General features: G+C 36.0%; 1 pseudogene across 1 annotated transcript in view; it reads right to left on the reverse strand.

The window, feature by feature from the left end:
• Positions 1 to 22608, reverse strand: part of LOC309621941 (myotilin pseudogene) — a 286629-nt pseudogene that overhangs the window by 224909 nt on the left and 39112 nt on the right. The window contains exon 3 of the transcript XR_014249930.1: positions 8565 to 8678. The product of XR_014249930.1 is annotated as a myotilin pseudogene (transcript). The remainder of the gene's footprint in view (positions 1 to 8564; positions 8679 to 22608) is intronic.

The raw sequence follows: 22608 nt of genomic DNA on the forward strand, positions 1-22608 counted from the left end.
CATATTGGAATGCAGAGTGCATTTATTGTCACAAGTCTGTGATATAAACCAGAGTAAATTTATTCAGACTTAACAAGTTTAGTTTATTTGAATAACTTTATGGCCAGAAAAATTTTGCCTAAATGTATATGGAAATTCTAAGGAATATTGATAATTTTCTTACTGGTTTTCCTGAGACTCTTTGCCTCAGTCAGTAAAGTAACTGATTAAAACCTAATCAGTTCACAATATGTACACAGTCCCTAACATATTTAAATTAAAAGATAGCATGCAGAACAAAGATTTAAAAGTCTAAAATCTGTAAGTGTAGAGAAAAAAGAAAAGTTAAAAATAAATATGAAAACACAAAGATAAAAATTCAAATAACTAGAATTTTGGAGTAAAATTCTTTGGACATTTAAGACGTTAAGTGATTGGAAAACAATTCAAACTGAAGATCAGATATAGTGTAAAGTCATGACTGAAAAGTCTTTCAGCATCAGGCTCTCTTTGGAATCATTACTGCTTATACACACTGTATACAGGAACATGTGAACCTGCTCCGCTGTTCATTTACTTTGCAAATAGCAGCTGCCTCACACAAACACAAATACATTTGTCTTACTCTCATATCTTAGCATATCACAGGATGAAATTTTTTTGCTTAATATTTTCCGCTATCATGGATTAAATTTAAATATGCCAGAAGTAGTTCATAAACAATAGACACAAATGTACTCTCAGACAATTAAATGTAAAAATCAATTAACCAATTAGATACAAATGTTAAACATATGGAATATTTAAAAAAAGACGTGACTTTTTCAAGAAAAGTTCATACATATTTCCATGATTTTAAGATGCCATACGTTGTAAGATACACCATAAATTTAATGAGGTTTTTTGAAAAGTACAGTGAAACACATCAGATACCTAAGTTGAAAGATTCCTTCTGATTTCAAATATATTAATATTAAAAGTGTCTTAAATTTAAGAGTTTTTAGAACAAGTAGGGTTGCCAGATTGAGCAAATAAAAATACAGGATGCCTATGTAGATTTTAATTTTAGATAAATGATGGATAACTTTTTAGTATAAATATGCTCCAAATACTGTATGAGATACATTAAAACAAAAATTATTTATCACTTATTCGAAATTCAAACTTAACTGGACAATCTGTATCTTATCTGATTTATTGTCTTAACAGATCTATAGTAGTGGTAGTAGTAGTGGTAGTAGTAGTGCTAGCAGCAACAGTAATCTGGCAGGGATCTTGTATCTCACTAGGCTAAGATTAAGGTGTCTGCAGAGCTGCATTCCTTTCTGGAGGCTCTAGAGGAGAATCTGTTTTCTTGCCTTTTCCAGTTTCTAGAGGCTGCCCACATTTCTTGCTCTGAGTCCCCTAACTCCATCTTCACAACCAGCAATGTTGTATCTCTCTGACCATTCTTCATATTCACATGTGCCTCTGTCCACAGCCAGGAAAGTTTCTCTGCTTTTAAGAACCTGTGTCATTAGATTGGGGCCACCCAAATAATCCAGGATGATCTCCCAATCTCAAAGTCTTTACATGTAAGAACTTCCCTTTGCCATGTGAGGTAATACATCTACAGGTTCTAGGGATTAAGACATGGACATCCTTGAGGGTCCATTATTCTGCCTACCACAAGGGGCTAAATGACAGCAAGCCACTGAGGAGTGTTTATCATCACACATTCTTTGTCTTGGCTCAGTTTGGCCACTTGCTTTGTCTTTATTACCAATTTCTTCCCATCGTGTAACTCCACACTCTTCTCTATATACCTTCCATCAAGCTACTTTCCCTTTTTTGGTTTCTTTTAAAAATCTTATTTTTACAGTATACTTTATTTATTAGGAATTTGCCTTTTTAAAAACCTGTCAATGTCTTTTAAAATTAGGATTATTTCTGTTTATGCTAGTGCTCTGGTTACAAAGTTGCGAAGAGTTTGACAGGTTTGACCCAGTCTTATCTTTCATGTAAGTCTTATTTGCAGGATACAGTTATGCAGAATGTAAAGTTTTTCATGAATGCATATATGCCATTTTGCAATGCTTATATGTTGTTTCTTTCTTTATTCTTTCTGTGAAAGAGAACTAGAACATCCTTTCTTGGATCATCAAATATCAATCAGAGGACAATGAATTCTAAACCTATATCTCCTTCCTTGCTGTTTGCACAAATACCAGTTTATAATCTTTAATGATATGCTTAGTATTTTCACTTTTTTCATTGTTATTAGTTTACTCAAATATTACAGTTAATTATTATTTGTGCCAACTGTGCCCTCCTTACTCAGAATCAGTCACCAAATACCTTGATAATTCTGCCTTTGAAACTCTTTCATGATGAATTCTAGCCTCTAATGCCATGCTCCCCAAAGTGTGGTGCATGCACCTCTAGAGATCCACAAAATTATTTCAGGTTATTACAGAGATACTATTTAATTTATACATTTTTATTGTTGCTCTCTTTTACGCTAAGTATATTTTTTATGGTAGTGTAGGGGAGGAAAAATTCTCCTCAACCCCCGTTAGGGTCTCTAACTGGGCTTGAAAATTAAATTGACAAAGACATATTAATAGAAGAAAAGAATACAGATTTATTTAATATAAGTTTTATATGACATGGAAGTCTACATTAGGAAATGGAGACTCAAAGAAACAGACCTGAGTATTTTTATGCTAAGTTGATGAAGAGTGGGCAGTCATGTAGAAATATGATAGGTCAGAGGGTATGAAGTAAGTGTAGTAAACTGGGAAAAACTTAGCAAGGCCTGTTTGAATTCTTTTTGGCATCCCTTTGTCTTCGGAGATAAGGATGCTCCTTTCTTCTGGGATATAGGGAGGACACCTCTCACGTGAGGATTTTGCCACCTGTTTCAGGGGAGAAGGGCAGGGGAAAGCTAAAGAGACCTTTCTGCTTCTGCTGTTTTTTTCAAACTCCTTCAACTTAAAATATTCAATATACTAAGGTGTCATATTTTGGGGTAGCATGTCCTTAACCCATCATTTGTGATATGAAATCAACTTTTGAAATAAAATTGCCGAAGTTTTAAAAGTTACTTAATTTTTAAAATTATATCAAGTATTATAAGTAGTGTGCAAAAAATTGTGTTGTTGTATATGAGAGAATAAGAACTAAGAAACCGCATAATACATGGGATTCAGATCCCTTTTCCACTCTCACAGCCTACGCCCTATCAAGGGCAAAATGGAGGCACCAGAGAAACACAGTTAAGATGCAATAATAAATGGCAAAATTTGGGTATGAAGAGTAAAAAGATTGCAAATGGAGTTTGAATATGGCAAAAATTCTTACTCCTTTGTTCTCTCTTTGAATCTTTTATCTGTTTGCCCCTTTTTGAGATTCTTTCTCCTCTTCAGTGACTGAGGTGATCACATCACCTTGGTAATGCCTCCATACTAGGAGTTGATGTTTCACTTGAAATGCAAAAAGGATTAGAAACAATCTGGGGGCAAAAGAGGGAGCAAGCAGAATCTTAGGCTGGCTCTAGCAATGGGCCATAGGGAAATGGAGCCATTCTTCTTTCCCCCTCTAGTCTCTTCTTATATCTATCATAGCCAGAGTGGTAACACAAAGTGTGCTAAGATCCCAAGGTTGCAAGCCGAACATAAAAGTGTTATAGAACAGTTTGTTCACTACATTTCACTCTCTAGCTTAAATGACAAAAGAATATGTATTTGCAAACCACATATATTCCAACCCATTATGCTACATTTGAGGGTGAGATAGCCATTAGTGACTAGGAGGCAGTCCTACACACATATTCTACATTCTTTGCAATATAGCAAAGGTGACAGTAGCACTGATATATTAGGGATTGGGGGATTCTGATCATATAAACACTCTGATTTCATGTCAGGAGTCACAATTCACATTATTCACTGCATTATTTTCATTGTCACGAATGTCATTGAGGTTCAAGTTCTTATTAATTCATTTATGATTTTCTAAAAAGCCTGAATTGCTAATTTTCTTCTTCCTCAGGCAACTAATCTACATTTTTAAACTGGATTTCCTGTCAATAGATTTTCTTTTCCCCACTGTGCTTGATTTCATTATATATGCGACTATAGATTCTTCCTTAAAATTTTGACTTCATCACCTAAATCTTCCATAATTCTTTTCTACCCTTAGGTAAAAAATTGTATCTAATGTTATCAGATTGGCATTCAAGCAATTCCCCAATCATGTTTTAATCTACCTATCCAGCATAATCACATCACCATCATCATCAACCATGCCATTTGCAATGTTTATTGCATGCCTATAATATGCACTGTGCCATGCACAATTGAGAACTACAAAGAAGCACGAAACATGGCTCATGGCCTATAAGAGTTTATTTAAGGTAGAGATTTCATGTAAAATAATATATAAATTGGAGGATAAGTTAAGACAAGTACTAAGTGTAGGGCACAAACAGCAAATGATATAAAGGCTTGAAAGAAATAAAGATCAATATGGAAGCCTTCACACATCTGAATATTTTAATCACTAGTCTCTCCAATGAGACAGCCCATTCCTCTAGCCAGATTAGCCTCCTCAACTTTTGTTGAATCATGAGATGTTCCAACACTGTTCAATGCTGCGTTCATTTCACTTGGCAAAGCACTCTTAAGCTTCACTATGTTACCAAATTTTAATATTTAATTTCAATTTTTTAACTTAGATTTTCTAACCTATCAGTCAAAACTTATTTAATTCTACATAGTTTTATTGGAAGAAATATATACCATCACTAGGTGAAACTAGAAATACTCTTCCGGGTTGAGCAGCTTGTCTTTTCATGGTCATGTGAGAGAAAAAAATAGTACGAATTTCCTTTTGATTTATGCATTTTGTACAAAATTAAAATATTTTACTAAGGCAACTAAATTAAAATAGTAACTACTACTGCTAAATGTTTTTAAATAGAATGGGCAATGCATACATATGTGTGATATATATTATCATATGATACATCATATGCATCACATCACATATACATCAGGTTAAATTGCTCTCAGTTTTAAATTACAAAATCTCTGGGAGAAGATTTTAGAACAATTAACAATAAAGAAACTCTCAGTGTTTGAGAAGGTACTTTTTAAATCCTCAGTGTTTAATAAACGATCCTTTATTAAAAACCAGATTTTCACATTTCTTAGACTGCAGAGTACAAAAAAAGAATGGAAAATTTATTCAACTGTGAGAATAAAAGAAGTGAGAAATAAGGGACTTTTATTTTTCCATGCCCATGTTTTAAAAGCTGTATGTGTTGTATTTCAGAGGTCTTAAACTGCGTATTTAACTAAGACTGAAATTCAAGCATTGCCAAGCATGGCCTCAAATTTCAGTTTCTCCTAAAACTGAAGAATATGTTTTAAGTCTTCCATTTCTTTTTCCATCAGCCTCAATTTAAGCATCTAATGGTCCTGTTATGACCACTATCTTCTTCCCAGAATCTGGACTTTTCCCTAAACAGAAATAAAATGAGGCTTCTACAAAGCAAGATAGTTGTTTGATACGCTTGCCAATATTCTTGTGGAAGAAGTAAGTAGCAGGCTATCTAAGACATTCAGATTTAAATCCAGAAATAAAAAATTCTTGACATTTCATAAAACTGAAGGGGTTGATCATGGTTTCATAAAACTCTCTGATTTTATTATGATATTCTCATTTCCAAATTTTATTACTAAGTTTAACTGTAATGGTTCCTTGTGGACTACTCAGTATAATAACCTAAGTGAATATACTGTAATTTTAGTCTTTGCATCCTGCTCATATTTTCTTAAATTTCTACTTTCTTTACCAATGTTAGTTCACAAGGTTGCTTTAAGTTAATCTTCAAAGCAATCTCATCTATAAATTTTTTTATCTCGAACTTTCTTACAAGTTGTCTTTATTAAATTATTACATGCAACAGAGTTACCTTCATAGATTGAGAAGTATAACTTATTCTGAATGCAACTGTTTAGTGATCCTTTGAAAGTGGTACTTCCTTTCCCCATTTCGGTTTTCAAACAACTTGGTGGGAGTTAGAGGAAGCATAGAAATATTACTGAGTTTCTGCTTGGCAGCCCTATGAATGACTCCTACACTAATTTGCTATGCCCTTGGGGCTACTGCTAAGAGAGTTGTGATAATGGCACCTAGAGGCAAATCAACCCAGCCCTTTAGTGCTTGACAAACTTCAACTTTCTAAGGTTATCAACTTTTGGCATAAGTTTCTACTAGGGTCTCACCCGAGTTAGCAAGAACACATATTCAGCACCTCATACTATAGGTCAAGTGGGAACTGTTCCCTGGGAAAGGATGTAGGTAATTTGGCTGAGGAATGTGCTGGATTGTGTGGAATTGTGTGGGCCACTCAGCCCACTTTTCCCCTTCTATGTTCTCCTTTTATCATAGGAGCTGGAAGCCTGGGAACTGCATTTTCAAGAATTACTGTCATTATGGCCCTAGATTAGATTCTGCCAATGAGAGGAGCTAGTGTAAATCTGGAAGAAAAGCAAAAAGCAAAAGCAATTATTATTCTCATGGCTGTGGCTGGCAATTACTAAGGCTTCAGCATCAAGGGTTTTCCAGCAACTTCCCAGTGTCCTCCAAAGATTCACCTGCTTCAGTACAGTGGGCAGTGAAATCAATGGCAGTGGTTTCCTATAATTTGATCATTTCCTGATTTCCTGAATGGTAGAGTGGCTTCCCTAATCTTTTCTATCCCAGACCTTCTAATTTTTTTTAATTCCCTCTATTAAGCCATTTGTTGTTTGAAATACCTGGAGTTACTTCTGGTTTCCTGACTGAACCCCAATTAATACAGAGTCTCTGGAAGAAAAGGGATCCAGAATTCATTCCCTTCTTTTTAAGTCCTTTGGTGGTCCTGACTGAAGAAAGGAACCAAGGACCCCAAATAGGAACTCACCAAGAGGAAAGGAGAAAATGGGCTGATGATCTGTGATCAACTCCAGGGTTGTCCATAGGGGGAGAGTTTATTTGGCAATATGTAACTAAAGGTGAAAAACCATCTGTCCTAGGCACTCAGGCACAATGACCATTCTTCAGAATTAGTAGCTGGGCATGCAAATGACCACTAAAACTTGCAGCTTTGAAAGCATGTAAGGTACCACTTCTGTTTGTACAGATACTGGACTCAGCAAGAGCAATTGCAACATGAAAAACAGATGCATCATATCTCATTTCCAGGCCTCACAGAGACAGAAAAGTCATCATCAGCCAAGATCCTCCCAATCTTCCAACAGATGCACAAATAGACCTGCCTCTGCGACCTTTTCTTCTTTTTAGGAATAATGGAAGAACTCTGTATGAACCAAATTAAGACCAGTACCTCCTCCTGCTTTCTCAGTGATCTCTACCTTTTAGTTATCCTGTCTCCTTCTCTATCTTCAACCTCTTTGCCACCAACAATGATGTTAATAAGCATGCAAATATGCTCTGAGAACTCACAACTACAAAAGGATCTCTTTTGAACAATGTAGGTCACTTTACTGAGTCTATTATTGGCCAAACTTTTCCAAAAAGGTATTTATTTATTTATTTATATACTGCCTCTGTTTCTTTTTGTTTTTTTGTTTTTTACCCCCAAACACCTGTCAACGATTTCAGTATAGCTTCTTTAAGTCTTCACTATTCCCTCAAAAATCTTCTCTGGCTATGGTCATTCATTCATTCACACATTTTTTTCATTTTTTTTCCTTTTACAAATATTTATGTAGCACTACATTAGGAGCTGGACATTAAAAGAAACGTAAAAGGGGAATTGTCCCTGCCTTGATTAATGACCTTTATGTTGCAAGTGCAACTAGCATCTTTTTAAAAATCAATTTACTTTGTAAACCAAGATAAACAATAATACAAACTTATTGCAACAAGTTAAAAAATATGAGGATAGATACATAAAAGAAAATGTAATAATCTCTCCCCAACTAATTAGCTGATATTAACAGTTAGCTGTAGATTCTTCCACACATTTCTCTAAATGCATATAATTTAGGTTATAACACATGAAACTGCTGATATTCTACTGTTTTTCACTTACAAAACAACATTATCAAATGATTCAACCTAATACATATGTGCATGTATACAGATTTTTATTTATTTTTAAGTAGTTGTTGAGCAGTGTTTAAATAACATTTTAAAAACTATGAATGGTTTAATGAGTGAATATTTGTGTTCACCTTTGTTGGGGAAATATAATTTTTAAAAAATCTTCTGCTGAGCCAGAAAAATGGCTTCACAAAGGCAGAAGTGAGAGAAAATAATTTTATTTTTGAATGAGTATTAAGCCAGAACATGATGAGCCTTACAGGTAACTCACTAAGAGATTTCAAAGGCAGAAAGAAATCTCACCCTTTCATATAGCCAAGCAGATACAACCCATTCCATACATGTCCCCAAGGTAAACAATAACTATTATTCAAGTAAGAAGACTTGACAGCACCACTGTCACACATAGTTCATTCTAAATTCACCTAACTGAGATGACCCATTATATTAGTTAACTGGATTTACCCAAAGGCAAATTAAATTCTTACCTCTATGACAGGTGGTAGTTTTGCAACTTGGTCATGGTTGGGCTCTCACAGAAACTGGGACATATGGGTGCTACCTTCCTTGATGATTATATTCAAAGGTATGGTTCCTAGGTCCTACAGAAAGATATTCCAGAATTGTAAAACTGACAAAAGACTTATTTAACTTTAAAAAGGTTTACATACATTTCAAAGAGACTGAGAAAGTATTTACAATTATAAATTTTCTAAAGCAAATATCTAAGAAAAGGGAGGGTAGGACATCTCTTCGCTTATTTTTCACAGGGAGAATCAAACCTTTTATTTTATATTTGTATTTGTCCTTACATCTTTACATATCAAGAACCAAAACATTTACATAAAATTAGCTGCCTTTTTTAAATCACAAAATGTTATCTCCCAATAACTGAATAGTTGAAGATAAAAATTTATAGGATGAGAAAATAAGTGAGGAACGAAAGTACCATAATCAGTTATCCATATAGATGTTATTTTTAGACAATTGAGCAAGATTAATTATCTATACACAAGTAAATTTCTTCCAATTTTTATTTTGGGTAGGTAAGCAATCATGATCAAACAATAAATTCTACACATTATTTATCCTAGTTTAATAGTAAGAGCATGGATGTTGCAGTGAAAAATACATATACTAAATCTTGATGGAAATTAAAATGCTTCTCCTTTCCTATTGTAGAAATTCAATTATATCTTGAAAAACCACCGCTAGTAAAATATGAACGTATAAATGAAATAAATCAAACAGTTATGCAGACTAGAAAATATCACACACTTATCATTTCATGTCTGAACAACTATCTGTTTCACTTTCACATTCAGGTTATCTCATGTACATGCTCAATCAGTATGCTTATATCACTAAACTATACTTAATTTTGTATTCCTGATGCTTGCATATTTCCTGGCACAAAGACAACACCCAATAACTGTTTACTGGATTAAATTTTAGAATGACTTTATTCCAAATCCAGTAATTGTTTATTGGATTAAATTTTAGAATAACTTTAGTTTTAAATTATCTAAGGATGAATCTTGTCCTCATTTTTTTTTCTTTAGAGGAATACTAAGCTTTCAAACTAAGCCCCCAAATGGTTCCTTTAATTTGCTAAATTATTTTTACAATATAAAAAGTATCACAGAATCATATTTATACATTTACTTGTTGCTTATTCATATTCACTGTCATCTCAATCACAACTAATGGTTACTATTTATTGAGTGCTCACTAGAGACCTGGTGAATATTTTATGAATGCTGTCATTCTTAAGTTTCACAAGTCTGTACATTGTGTTTGCTAGTCTTACCTCACAATTGGTGAAACTTAAAGAAATTAAAGATAGTAAGTAACTTGATTAGGGTGATACAGCTAGTAAATGGTAGGCCCTAGCTTAAAGCCATGTCAGTCTACAGTTCCTGCTCCAAGGCCTCCAATTTTTTTGCCAACACGTAGCTCTGCCTCTCTAACTAGGTCATGTGTGCCCAGGCCATATGGCAAGCAGTCTACATAGTACCAACCAAAGGAAGTGGCAAATTCTTGCTTTTTCAAACCACTGTTAATAGTCAAGACAGCTTAATCCCCGAGGTTAGCAAATTAATCAAGGTGATCATGGTGATAACATTCTAAGTCAGTCGATAACGTGGTTTGGATGACCAGTTCATTTATAAGAGAATAAAAGAAGTGGGTGTTACAGATGTGACCCATGAGGGAAACTAGGTGAGCAGCTGACATATAGGAAACAATATTCAGAACTTGTGGAAAGGCTTTCAGCAGGTATGCAAACAAATACCCAAACAAATGTACTGTGGTTCAGGAGAATTTCCCCAGCATTCCCAGGAGGCCTGGAACCATAAATAAAAACTACAGCCAAGGAGTCAGAGAAAATGTGAGGCTTAATTATATTTCACTGAATACTGTGCAGCACAGTTAATTCAATCAACTCTAGAACCTCTATGCTTCTGGGGATGCACATAGTGCTACCTCCTGCTGGGCCAGTGTGTAGAATCGCGCAGCCGCTTCTGCGAGGAAAAGGAGAGAACTTAGCTCTCAAGGGAGAGCTAAAGAAGGCAGGATACTCAGGGAGGGGAGGAGTGATGAGGGTAGTGGGGAGCGGGGGAGAAAAGCCTTTAGAGGCTTCATATCTTTTCAGATTTTACGGTTTTGCTGTTAGCGCAAGTTCATGTGCCTGACACACAGTGAGGCCAAACAAACCAAAACATCCTTGTTTGGAGCAGAGAAAGGTTTATTGCAGGGCCATCTGTGTCACGGGGGTTAACAGTATCAGTCCTTAGGCTCCAGGAGGCCTGGGGCTATGTGCACCTGGTCTTCAAGTAGTTAACATCTTCCATTTGGTGGGGGATTTTCACATCTGTAAAACAACTCAGGAAATACTGTTATCTAGGTAACAGAGAGGAGCTAAAGCAGAGGATATGGGGGAAGGGCCTGTCCCGGGAAGACCCCATAGGGTCCTGCTCTGTTACATGGCTGCTGACCTAACTCTATTTACCTTATTCAGGCTGCAGAAAAAGGGAAGGCATGCCTGCAGGTACTATCCCACAGAAGTTTTAAACAAATATTCTCTTAATGATTTATGATATGCTTTGCTTTGCTTATTGCCCTGAACCTCAAGTTCCACAGGAAATTATTTGTGATAACACTGCGCTACCTTGTCATATCTTTTTTTTTTTATTGCCTTGCACAGTTACTTAAAGCTTGTATTGTTATTTAGCTATTTATTTTGTTCATATCATTTCTTCTCTATGGTAAACCCCTTGAGGGTAGGATTGTGTCCTAGAGAACAACTCTCTTTGTATAAGGCAGGGCACTTGCCGACTTAATCTGGCAGAGAATTCAGGCATAGTGATCTTTGTTCCAGCCACAGCCCATGGGAGACACTGCACTGAAGCAAAGAGGCTCCTCATTATTCAGGGATTATTTTCACAGCAAGTGAAAGAAACCCACCTTAATTCACCTTAATCAAGGAGAAATATTTTGTTTCATGGACTCAAATTACAAGAAAAGCAGAGTGAAACTTGTCTTGCGCATTTAGAACAAGAAAATCAGTTATTACCACAACTATTGCTGTGTGACAGCAGACAAAACTACAGAAAGCTTTAATTTTCACATTTCCAAAATAGCAGAACCACAGGGAAAGAGTGCCTCTCTCTTACCAATATTTTAGAAATCCTAGGGAAATATTCACAAGTCCATTAAGGGCTATGAAGAAAGAGGCAAGATCCCAACAGTTCCCTTTTATCATATTGTTAGAATGTGGGGAGAAGGTGCAGTTCCTCAAACGAATACGAAGGCTAATGGGTGAATATCTGTGAGCTTGAAAGCCATTATATTTTATATCTAATGTAGAATGTGATAAAAGGAAAGAAGTAGACTATTTTAACATGTGTTGAGCACCTACTACATGTCCTATAAACTTTATATACATTATAAACTCATCCAAATATCCATAAAGGATAATAAATATGAAGATGGGATGGGATGATACTGGGCGGTACCTTTGCCCTGTAAATGCTAAACCAGTGAAACATTTATTATTAAGGTAAAGAAATAGAGATTTTAAAAACCATTAACACTGAGGTTTAACTTCTCTATTGATTTTAGGAGTACTTGTCTGTCCAAACAAAACTAGATAATTTAAAAATTCCATCTGCAAAGAGAGTGTTTGCACAGTACCACATGTAAGCATTTTACATGGCTTATATAATTTAACCCTCATAAAAATATCAGAATGTAGGTGTTTATATTTATTAGGATTTAAACTAAGCTACTTTAGCAAAGAGACCCGAATATACATTGACTTTAAAAAAAAGATACAGGTTTATTTCTTTTTTAAAGAATACTTAGATATATAGGGTGATCCAGAATGTGTTATCCCAAGAGGGTTCTGCCAGATTCAAGGTAGAGCTTCCATCTCTTGAGTCCAAGATGGTGCCATTTCCCAAGCCCACCTATTGCTTTCTCCAGCCAGTGGAAAAAGGAAAAAAAGGGGGGGGGGGGGAGGGGCGGTGTAAGTGGGTTATTTTAAGAACAGAATCTGAAATTTGCATGTAACATTTGTGTTCTCCTGTGAGCCAGAGCTGAGTCAGATGATCTCACTCAAGAATAAGGCAGGTTAAGAAATGTCTCTAGCTAGGAGAGCAGAAGCCCTACTAAAACCTATGTGTATGTGGCAGAATTGGTCAAGGCAGATTTACTGTGAAGTTAGGGTGGTATAACTTTCAGAGCCCATGTGCTTCTTCCAAGACTCTGAGGGAGGGGAAATTAACAACATATTCATTTATTTATTTTATATCCTTTTGTCCTTAACACTTCCAAAAGATAGATCTGTCCCCGACAGGTAGGACTTATTTATAAACTAATACAAGGAGAATAAATCCTGGAGGAAAATTCACCGTCTCTGCCTCCAAATAATTTCCAATGAGGCCCAGAGAAGTTAAGTAACTTACAAAAAGTCACATAGATTTGGAGCTGAAATCAGAACCTGGGTCTCTACGGCACAAAGACTTTTGACTCATATTTCTAGTGCATCAAGTACTCATATATTTTAGATTTTATTTCCTCCTGACATTATCTCAGGAGAAAAGTTGGACAATCTAGAAATCACAAGGTAATTAATTGGCTACATCGTTTTGTTCCTATCTGTTCAGATGCTCTTGGGAGACAAAGTGAAAGAGACCATGTGAAGCCCAGCTGCCAAGCTGACATGACAGCCAGTTAGTCGGGTGATGCCACTCTCAGATCAACCCAAAGGTTAATAACACAGATGCAATCAAAGATCTGATGTATAGAGGCTGTGAACCGCATATCAATAACTTACAGCGAATGTCTGGAGGTGGCAGATGAAGCGGCTCGTCATCAATTAAGCATGGCAGTCCATTTTTATATAATTGTCAGAAGGGATTATTAAATTTCACATCTTAGTTTGCTTGGGGAAAATATCAAATAACACCAAAGGGTGCATTTTAAAAACAACGTTTAGTATAAACTCTTGCTTCTGGCCTCATGTCAAACTAACAAAGAGGTGCTATGCAATTTGATCCATGCTTTTCATTTTTCCATTTCTGAGCCAAGGTATTTTTTCATACTTATTATTAACCTCACATGTTTTTAAAAACAATAGTTCTGGTTTTAAGAATTTTATAAGTTAGGGAAATATTTAATTATCAAGAAAATAATCTCAAAATTTGAATATGACTGCAAGTTGAATATCTATTCACCATAGCAACTTGGAGTATACAGTCCTCAAAGTTAAGTACCACAACAAAACGCAGACACATGCCTTCCTTTTTATAAAATTCCTATTTACAGTAACTTCAGAAAAGCATCCTGCACTAAGCCAGAGAGGACTTAAAGTGGTCTGTCTCTAGATATGTTTTTTTAAATTTTAAGACTGGATTCAAAGAGTTCCATCTAATTTGAGGTGAATTTACTGTGTATCAGCTCCATTATCCAACTTTCTATAGTAAATCTTAAAATTCTTATATTTGTAAAAACCCCTACGAACGCCTGAATTATTTGGTAAAGTTTAAAAGACCCAATGCAACATTTTTTGAAAGGCAATTATAATTATAAAGTAATCACTACTAAAGTATAACAAGTTGTCATAGTATCTATTTAGAAAACCATTCACAGTTATTCTATCATGCACATTTTCACACTTAGCATCGTGCTGCTGTTCCAATAATTGTTTACTATCTTAATATGACAGGCCTAATACCCACCCTCTTAAGGAAATTACCTTTCATTAGCACTGGATTAATATTATCCTATGTTACTTTTTATTTGTAACAAGTTGTACCCAATTCTATACCACCAACCATTCGACTTAATGATCTACTTGATGGACATCACTAAAAACAGTTCATAAAGTTGACTTAACAAAATGAAATGATATTCAATATCAGTTTGAGTTGTTGCAATGAAAAGAGCTCATAGTACACCGGAAAGCTGTGGGAAATTGTTGGGAATTACTATTCTATGGATTGATACAAATAAAGAAAAGATCATAGAATTCTAGAATTACAAGGTACAGGAGTTATTTAGGCCAACACGCTAATTAAACAGTCCATGGATCAAAAACTAGACTTGATAAAAATCATAAAATGAATTGCCTGCTGAACTAAGTTTTGGACCTAGTGCTGTGTATACCCTACTGTTTTGCCTAAGATTGTGCAGTATCCCAGAATGGTTTGCGCTCTCTTTTAGGTTCCAAAATGTTCTACCTTGTAACAGGTAAATGTAAATTCATTGGTTGACTGACTGGCTGATTGACTGACTTAACAGGCTAAGGCTAACTGGTTGACTGACAGACTAGGGCTTCCCAAGGAGGGTCAAGGTTACCATTCTCTACAGGCTCCTCAAATAAACTTCCAGTGTCAAACATAACTGACAAACCTGATACCTGGAGTACCAAAGTTACTGAAAAGCTTTCAGGGAAAATTTTTCTAAATGTAACTGAAAACTCTTCAAGTTTTTCTTAATCCCCTCATATTTTTTTCTGCTTCATATAAAAACACTAATTAGAAATTTAAATTATGTTCAATGTCTAAAACTGAAATTATATAGTAAGTAATTCAACATCAACACCTGATACTATGTGATAGACCTATGGGCATAATATTTTGATATTATGACACTCACAAAAATAGTATAACATTTATATTTCAAGATTTGCACATAATGCAATGGCTTTCAAAAGTCAACTTTTCAATACAAACTTTAAAATTAATAATAACAACTTTTTCTATCTAAAACTTAACTGTAGCAAGTTGATGCACTTTATTCTGGCATTCATGATTTAGAAAAATGTTTTTTGCAAGCTTCATACAAAAACATTTGAACAAATTAAAAATCATTGCAGCAATGTACATAGATCTCATATTCCTTTGATTTCCCCCTTCTTTTCTGATTTCTACATCTCTTATATTATGAGAAGATATTACCAAAAAAAAGACAATAAATTACTATGAAAGACAACATTGGTTCTTAGCGAGAAAGGAGAGTGAAAATCAGCTCTTTTATGTGACCAAAGAATCTCTTTATTTAATGTCCTTATTAATGTGAACTGAACCTAAAAATGTGAACATCTAGATATATATTGCTTAATTCCAGTTTCACCTGCATTAGATAAACTGTCTTGGAACTTCCTTTCTTAAGGAATAATTTTTACATGTTAATTTATTTTCCTCAATTTCTCACTAAACTTCATATCATTTTGGAGTAAATAGTATAGTAAGGCATTATATAAATATGAAAAATTTAAGTACTACAGTAAGGCATTATGTAAATATGAAAAACTTTTTAAATATCAAGAATTTTAAATGTATAATGCTTGATCCTTCATATTATCTTTAAAATTTCAACATTTATATACAAACATGAAATGCTAAGACTGAAATGCCTGAACTTTGTTCTGTTGTCATATGGGAGCACTTACAGTATCAGATTCTAACTTAATCAAAACTGAACTAAAATGAAAAGCATCATTGTAATCAACCATATGGCTGCTTCATTCTAAACTGGTTATTTTTAAAGAGCCAGCCTCCAACATTCCTCCTTAGAGGGAGAATAAAAACCATATTACTACTGTGCACATCAAAACTATATTGGTCAACCAGTCATTGTGTTAGCTGGCACTAAATTCCTGAACAGCATAGTAGTGCAACACAGGTCTTCCAGATGACTATGAATGGATGGTCTTCATTTGTCAGAGATTAATCTGGTAGACATGGCCTTTGTAGAAATAGCTAGAAAATATAGCACGAATTCTGAAGGGGCAGGGATGGGGAGAGTCATCTTTTTCATATGACCAGTGACCCTTTTTTTTTAATGTTACCACTGCTGCACACAGATCCTAAAAATGCAAGAGAAAGATTCCATTTCATTGTATTGAGAATCATCCTTTTGGGAAACCAATTTAGTCTGAAAGTACCCTCAGAAAGGATTCTGCTTCTTGTAGATAATTGTGGATCAATTTCAGATGAAGATTTAGTAGCCTTTTAAAAAACCTTTTAGGGCATTTTTTAATGCTCTGTAGAGAGTTGAAGAGTGTGTGTGGGGAGGGTGGAAGTAAGCTGATAAAATGCTATTATTGAAGAACTTCAGGCTAACCATGAACTTTAAGATTTGTATTCAGCTCTATGGCAAATGGCACCAGCTTATCTTACAGGTTACGTGCACTATAGATTTGGAAGCAATAAAAGACAGATCTGGGTCTCCATTTGGGCTCACGGGCTGCAGTTTGTTTTCTTAGGTTCCAAATTTCTCAGTTCTTCCCTACTACACATTCAGCTTTTCTCTCATACTGTTGGACTACCTGACCTTTTGAGACTTGAGGCCTGGTACAAGATGCAGAGGTGACAGCCTTGTACAGACTTCTGCACCAGGAACAACTGTGTGAAGTGAAAGCCTCTATAATAAATCTCTATTCTACATCACTCATAGTGATTCTACTTCTCAGGCCAAATCCTGACAGGTAAAGTAGTAATTCAGAGACATGAAGAAATTAATCAAAGGGAGTAATTGCCAAACACTCTCAAAGAGAGTTAGTAGAAGAACCTAGAAGCATACTTTACCTTCTTTGATTTGATTCCATATCCCTAAATGTATACTTCTATAGTTCTTATTTTATTTTAGAGACTACTTTACACAATAACACCTAGTTTCTCCTAAGGTAGAAAGAATGTAGCTCCTAGTAGCTCCTCCTTCAAATATTCACTCTCAAACTAACTAAGGTCTTCATTCGTAAGTGTCCTTGTTCCACTTTTCCCTGCCTACCTGATGACTACTTGTAGTCTGTCCCTCAGGCTATGTTAGCAGTCCTTAAAAAAACTATGGCAAATTTTTCTCTTTGTGTATTAAGAGTGAAGTCTTTATACTTTATTTAGCAGTTCACTGCAAACTTGTGAAGGAAGTGATGTTCACATTTTCTTTTCCTTCTATAAAGGTCAGCCTAGCTCTGATGCTTCTAGGAAAAGCTGAGTAGAGCAATGACCACATCTTGTAGCACAGTGCAAAATCAGCCATGATGTGAAAGGGAGCAATGCACATCAGCTCTTTGACTAGGAGCTACTACACAGACATTTCCTTTTATTCCAGCAGACTTGGTTTTTGGCAACCTGGGCACTTCATTTTTCTTCCCGGACAGCTGTTTCTGAGTCACACGCTCACTGTGCATGGCCTTTCTTTTTCCTAACAGTGTCAAATATTCAATATTATAAGTATTTACTGAGCACTTACCATGTACCAGGCACAGAACTTAGCCTAGGCCTACATTGGGATAAGATATATGATGAGGGAAACCTTTTCAGCTTATCTGAGGACATGGCATATGCTTGGGCGTACAGACTACCCAAAGAGGAGAGTTGTAATACCTTTTGTTGAGGTTAAAACATATATATATATGTATTTTATGCTGCTTTAAAAATTTTACCTAACCTGTCACTGGTAAAGTTTTATATAATGGGAATAGGATTCCCATTCTTTTCTCTAAGCTAAGCCTCAATGTTTCCATTATAGCACAATTAATATGTAGCTGGGAAGAAATGGTTTACAGCTGATCTTTAGGGTTTGCTTATTAGATATGCTATGTCTTAGGCTTGGGCTTTTACCTTATCCACTAAATGTACGTTCAAATGATAATTCTATAGATGGCATTGTAGACTGGAGAGTCCTACTCAAGACATAAGAAGAAAAATCAATTCCCTTTTTCACTCGTTTTCCACTCATCAGTACATCCTACCACAATACAATAATACAGTAGTCAGCAACCCATTTTTGACAAACAGCAACAGAGAAGCAATATGTATTGCTAACTTTTTACAAATGCAAGTTTAAAACTAAAAGAAAGCAAAACAGGGACTATATAAATAACTGCAATTTTACTAAAAGACAAAGCTTAGTTACACACACACACATACACACACAAAAGTACACTAGTGTGCACTAAAATACATCCCAAAGCAGAAACTCATGTTTATAAGAAGACAGAGTAGACACGTTCTGAAAATATACTCAATTTTGTTAGATCTTTTGAACAAGTGACTGCAAAATAGTACATCTCCCTAAAGCAATGATGCCTAAAATATGTTTTTATACCTTAAGGGGGAAAAAGGAGCTTCCCTGCTTTACCATTCAGGTTAAAATACTTTGGATTCATTTTTCATTGTTGGCCCCTTAGCTCCTCTTACTTTATTAAGGATACATTAGTAGGTTTTAAACTTTAATAATAAATAGTTACAACAAAAAATTCAAAAGTATGTTTTTTTTTAATTAATTTTTTTGGAGTATAGTTGCTTTACAATGTTATGTTAGTTTCTGCAGTACATCAAAGTGAATCAGCTATACATATACATATATGCCCTCTTTTTTGGATTTCCTTCCCATTTAGGTCACCACAGAGCACTGAGTAGAGTTCCCTGTGCTATACAGTAGGTTCTCATTAGTTATCTATTTTATACATAGTAGCGTATAGATGTCAATCCCAATCTCCCAAAATTCATCCCACTCTCCCCTTTGCCCCCAAAAGTATGTTATTAAAGAAGTCATATCTGAAAGCACTTTAAAACTGTGGACCATGTGAAAAAAATATATGAAATAAACAAAAAGATTTATATGCTGCCTCAGTCACTATTATTATTTATTTATTTATCTGTATTTGTACACTCAGTGCTTTTGGAAATGATTTTGGGCAACTTATAAAAATACGTAGTACAACAAAATGCTTATCAAAAAAGTAAAGAATTTGTGGCAAAGGTAAATAAGGGTAGAGACAACAGAATAAATTCAAGAGTTACAAAAATGCATGCCCTGGAGTACAGTAGCTAACATTGAGCCTCTAATTTGGCAGTACACTGTCTATAATAGTAAAGCCAGAGGAAACACAACTGGTTCTTTGAGGCATAGATTCCAAAATATGAAGATAGGCCAGTTTCTCAAAGAACCACATTTACTGCTTACACGGACACCAAAGATAAATATCTTCACTAGACAAAGTGGTATGTTTCTGTTATTGTTTTTAAAATATATATATAATTTTAACAGTTGACTTAGGGATAATTAATCATATGCAGTAGTTCTGGAAAACTGAAGTACAGGTATGTAGGATGTAGCCTTCCAGTCTTTTGTATTAATCCAACTATAGCTTTGAAAATATAAACTGAGATGATTCTTAACCAATTCTTAGTTATAGACCATTTTGAATACCTGGTAAAAATAACAGACAGCCCATTATAATTCATATGCATAGAATTTATATGCAATTTTAAGGTGCTCTTAGATCCTCCCTTATCCAAAGTTAAGAACCTCTGAGCAAGAAAAATGGATGGACTACTTGATTTTCAGGAAATCCTTTGTAAATATTATTTATTTCCACAAAGATTTTGAGACATTGAGCAGTACTGAGTTTGAGGTCATTCTCCCTAATAAGTTTCTAGTGCATGTATTCTGTGCTGTGGCTTAAACCAAAACCAGGCAGGAGTTAATAGGTTAGGCAGGGGGTAGAAAGGACACCACTTTACAAAAGAGAGAAAGAAAATTAAAATGATACACACACAAATGCCTAATTTAATAGAAGGTCTTTCTTCCTTTGCACAGAGATAGGACATAAAAGAATTCCTGAAAGGAAGCCCTAGGGTCTCCACAGGGATTTCCACAGGAAATCATACCATCAAAGAATGTATAGATAGTGTAGCAAAAAACAATGGCAACAAGAAGATTAGTCTAGAAAATATGTGCAGCTCATTTTAATAATACTTCCTGATTTGTAAAAAAGGATATATCTCTGTGTGTGTATGTATGTATTCTCCAGTAAAGCATCCACAAATATATAATAGTAAAAGATCAAAGTACATGTTCCAAAATACATGTCAATTCCTGGATACAAAGCAGTAAATTATTGGAAGACAGGTACCAAAAACCAAAATATACCTTGGTAATGGAATAGCTGCTCTGAAGTCATTTTTCTTACTATTGATTACATAATCAATTCAGTTGGCTCCAAACTTAAGAAAATACATTCCTGTCAATTGCATAGAAGAGCGTGTGTACCTTTCTATCCTTTCTATGAAGAACATGTTTCCAGTGCAAGTGAAAGTAGCAGCAAGTCAAGGTTTTTCCTCGCAAACTTAGGCATTAAAAAAGTATTAAAATATGAGTACTGTATAAAAATCAATAATGAGGTATCTAAGTTGATTCCAAATAGCTCTCATCTCAGGTATTGTATAAGTGTGAGATAACTTTAGAGAGTATTCCACTAACATTTTAAGTACCTAGATCCAACCAGTGATGAATTATATCTAAAAATAGACTCTTGGAGAGAGACCTTCAAGATGGCGGAGGAGTAACACGTGGAGATCACCTTCCTCCCCACAAATACATCAGAAATACATCTGTATGTGGAACAACTCCTACAAAGCACCTACTGAACGCTGGCAGAAGACCTCAGACTTCCCAAAAGGCAAGAAACTCCCCACGTACCTGGATAGGGCAAAAGAATAAAGAAAAAACAGAGACAAAAGAATAGGGATGGCACCCTCACCAGTTGGAGGGAGCTGAGAAGGAGGAAAAGTTTCCAAACACTAGGAAGCCCCTTCGCGGGTGGAGACAGGGGGGTGGCAGGTGGGGGGAGCTTCAGGGCCACGGAGGAGAGCGCAGCAACAGGGTTGCAGAGGGCAAAGCTGAGAGACTCCTGCATAGAGGATCGGTGCCGACCTGCATTCACCAGACCGAGAGCCTTGTCTGCTCAACCGCCAGGGCAGGCGGGGGCTGGGAGCTGAGGCTCGGGCTTCAGAGGTCAGATCCCAGGGAGAGGACTGGGGTTGGCTGCATGAACACGGCCTGAAGGGGGCTAGTGCACCACAGCTAGCCGGGAGGGAGTTCGGGAAAAAGTCTAGACCTGCCTAAGAGGCAAGAGACCATTGTTCCCGGGTGCGCAAGGAGAGGGGATTCAGAGCACCGCCTAAACGAGCTCCAGAAATGGGGGCAATCCGTGGCTATCCGCACGGACACCAGAGACTGGCATGAGATGCTAAGGCTGCTGCTGCGGCCAGCAAGAAGCCTGTGTGCAAGCACAGGTCACTATCCACACCTCGACTCCGGGGAGCCTGTGCAATCCGCTACTGCCAGGGTCCCGTGATCCAGAGACAACTTTTCTGGGAGAACACACGGTGCACCTCAGGCTGGTGAAACGTCATGCTGGCCTCTGCCAGCACAGCCTTGCCCCGCATCCGTGCCCCTCCCTCCCCCCAGCCTCAGTGAGCCACAGTCCCCTAATCAGCTGCTCCTTTAACCCCGTCCTGTCTGAGCAAAGCAGAGACACTCTCAGGTGACCTACATGCAGAGGCTGGCCCAAAGCCAAAGCTGAACCCCAGGAGCTGTGCGAACAAAGAAGAGAAAAGGAAATCTCTCCCAGCAGCCTCAGCAGCAGCAGATTAAATCTCCACAATCAACTTGATGTACCCTGCATCTCTGGAATACCTGAATAGACAACGAATCATCCCAAATTGAGGAGGTGGACTTTGGGAGCAACTGTAGACTTGCAGTTTGCTTTCTGCATCTAATTTCTTTCTGGTTTTATGTTTAACTTTGTTTAGTATTTAGAGTTTATTATCATTGGTACATTTGTTTATTGCTTTGGTTAGTCTCTTCCCTTTTTTTTTTATATATAGATATATATTATTTTTTTCTTTTTTCTCTTTTTGTGACTGTGTGTGTGTATGCTTCCTTGTGTGATATTTTTTCTTTTTTTTAGTACTTCAAAATTTTTTTTATTTAAAAAAATTTTTTTTTATTTTTTAGTTTGATAACTGTATTTAATTTTATTTATTTATTTATTTGTTTTCTTTCATTCTCTCTTTTTTTCTCCCTTTTCTTCTGAGTCGTGTGGCTGACTGTGCTCTGGCCAGGTGTCAGGTCTGTGTCTCTGAGGTGGGAGAGCCGAGTTCAGAACACTGGTCCACCAGAAACCTCCTGACCCATGTAATATCAATTGGCGGGAGCTCTCCTAGAGACCTC

Source organism: Balaenoptera borealis, assembly GCF_965194805.1.
Source record: "Balaenoptera borealis genome assembly, chromosome: 2".
Lineage (NCBI taxonomy): Eukaryota > Metazoa > Chordata > Mammalia > Artiodactyla > Balaenopteridae > Balaenoptera > Balaenoptera borealis.